The sequence below is a fragment of the Echinococcus granulosus genome (assembly GCF_000524195.1).
Source record: "Echinococcus granulosus chromosome Unknown EG_S00116, whole genome shotgun sequence".
Taxonomy (NCBI): domain Eukaryota; kingdom Metazoa; phylum Platyhelminthes; class Cestoda; order Cyclophyllidea; family Taeniidae; genus Echinococcus; species Echinococcus granulosus.
The window spans coordinates 232163-235100 of record NW_020170496.1 but is presented as its reverse complement, the minus strand read 5'-3'; positions in this window follow the sequence as shown (position 1 = coordinate 235100).

Genomic DNA, 2938 nt, shown 5'->3' with positions numbered 1-2938 from the left:
AATCTCACTTCTGGGTGAACGAGAACATTTCCTCCTCTCTACTTTTTGCCACAAGTCTGCAATCAGCCACCTCTCCACCTCACATTACAACTAATTTGGCCGAAATTGACGGCCGAAGGAAAAACACATTCGTCAACCAATTCACTCATAGCGACCACTCTCAGACATCCAGCTCGCCCAATAGTAGGTGTGATACCGAGACCCCTTACCCAAATCTCGACAGTTTGTTGCAACAGGCTGAGCTTAACACCCTGTGTGTCGTTTGTTCCGATTCGACTGCACCTGTGATGTCTGTTGTAGAATCACAGCAGCTAAAAGCACCAGGCATCCAGACGAGACTGCGCAGTGTGGAACCAGAAGGCCTAAAACCAATTCCTCTTTGAAGGGACACAAGCTACCCTTCTTCAATGCTCACACCAAAGTCTTGCGGCTTAAAGGCTACCCTAATCACAAAAACGTTGCACTAACCATGACAGGAGGCTGGATGTCAGCAGTTCATTTACTTCACACTAGCTTCGAGACACAAGTTCAAGTCAAAACAAGAGCACTGTCGGACACACAATTCTGACTTTCAACTCACCACAGAACAGCCATCGCGAATCCATGATTTCAACGGCCCCTATGGTACTACTCTTGTCAGTGCATTCAATTACTGTTAAGATGTTCTTTGTTGAATCGCAACTATTCGGAGCAGTGAGAATGAGGCATGAAAGCAAGTCGGAGCTGTTGGCAGCCCTCACCTCTACTTCCGTTAACACCATCACCTACATTTTGATGATCCTCTGATAAGTAAGGGTACATCAGTCAGAATTGCCCCCCTAGTAGGTGATACAATCAACCGTCTCACCACCTTCTACGCAACGCCCTTTACCCATCAAGCCACGACACCTACATTTGCATGCTTTCACACGCACAATATGTCACACTACCTCTTCAAAGCGTTTCAATTCCGAGTACAGGTCGCTATTCCTCGCCTCACCGAGGAGAAAGCGTCCGCCGTACTGACTTCTCGACACCACCGTCAGGATGGAGTAGACGAATCCAACGCCGATACCGTAGGTGATGTCCACTGCAAATGTCGTAAGGAATGACACTAGCCAGATCGACTGCAATCGAGACAGAGATGACGAAGGTCAATGATGAATTGCCATTGTCTAACTACACTCAACGAGAAATGCCAAACTGTCAAGTGAGGCAACAATGAAACAATAAGTTGACTGGCTTCTTCCACTTTAAGCCAGGACTGTTGATTTTGCATCTATGAAGGAGAACGGTACTGTGGCCATACTTCATGCAGCAAAACAACGAGTGCGTCCTCTCACTTATGTCCCCAGATGACTTCAAGGCGGAATGGCAATTACTTTCAGCAGTAACACATTCGAGTGGCGTAGGCGTTTCACAAACAGCCACCCGTGGTGGTTTTTAGTTCACAGCACAGCATTCAGTCATTTCTGTGAGCATTCAAAATCGAGGTCTGCATCACTGGAACCTGCACACCTCATCAAAGCCCAACCATCCATTGTGTGGAGAGATCGCCCAGTAGATGAATGTCTCCACAGGACCGGTGAACACAAAACAAGTGCTCACAATTTCAGAAGACTGCATATCGCCAAGGTCATTTGGCAGCACCAGTGATGGAGTGAAATACGATGCAAAACGTTGACAAATCTGCAAGAGGACCGCGTGCTCAAATAAGCAGGATTAGTGCTCGTCCAATTTGTTCCTTACTGCCTTCTGTATACTCAAGTGTCACTTAGGGTACCCACACTAGGCAAGAGACAGGGTTGTTCTGAGGACAAACTGCAAACTTCAAAGCTGAAGCACGACCTTCCAGTTGCTCAATTAACAAGTTCAGAAAAGACACCCATTGTTCAGCACACACTGACATGGAATTCCACTTCCCTTGTCGTCACGCAACGCATTGCAGTGGAACGACACACATTTTGCCACCTTCATCCGTCTCCACACATCTGGTATAGGCATGTCCTCAGTACAAAAGAACATCCCTCCCGTGTACTTCCGCCTTGTGGGTACGTGGTTTCAAAATGAATGAGTGGGTCAGCTAGATTACCTGGCATAAAGAAGCAGGGTGAGTTATCCAAAAAGAGCGGCCTCTCTGAGCACTCACCTCATACACGATCCACTTTCTCTTTACAATCTGCGCTATTATCCACTTGGAGAAACAAAGGTATTCCATTTGCTGAGTGCAAATACCCATTCCTACATTCCACATCTGGATAAAATGATGGTGATAGTAACCATTGGCGTAATTACATGACGTTCTACCGAACACACAAAGCTACGCTAATTTGAATCCGCACTTGCATTTGTCGTTATCAACATCCCAACAGGAAAAGCTTGTGTCATTTCCACCGAATAGTGCACATCTTTCGACCTCACGACCTTGTGTATCAATTGTCTGATTGATGAGACTATAGCAGCAATGCACAAGGCAAGTCAATCAAGAAGATTGGTGTAGTTGGCAACACCCATCCACGTCCACATCTACCGATTTGTCGTCAACTTTGTGCAAAAGCGAAAATGCAACCAGTCAAGTGACACACTGGAAAAGTGCAACATTCGACGTACCGCGTCAATTTTTGACACCTTCCAAAGACGCTTTAGATCGAGGACTTTCTTGAATGTGCTTGTCAGAGCGACGCAGACAATGCAACCGAGAACTGCCTGAAACGGTTGAAAAGTGAAAGCAGTGATCACATTCCATGGATAGCAGAAAGGACTGTGCTATTTACAAATGCACCTTGGGTTCGAAGTAGCACTAGAACTTCGCATTGCCGGTTCCAGTGGAAAATCAACGCAAACAGTCAAATATAGGGACTTAGGTTAATGCATATCAAATTTCAGATCACCTTTACTCTGGAAACCGTCCAGATGTAGATCAAGCAAACATTGCAGGTAAAATCGTGTTGAACTAAAA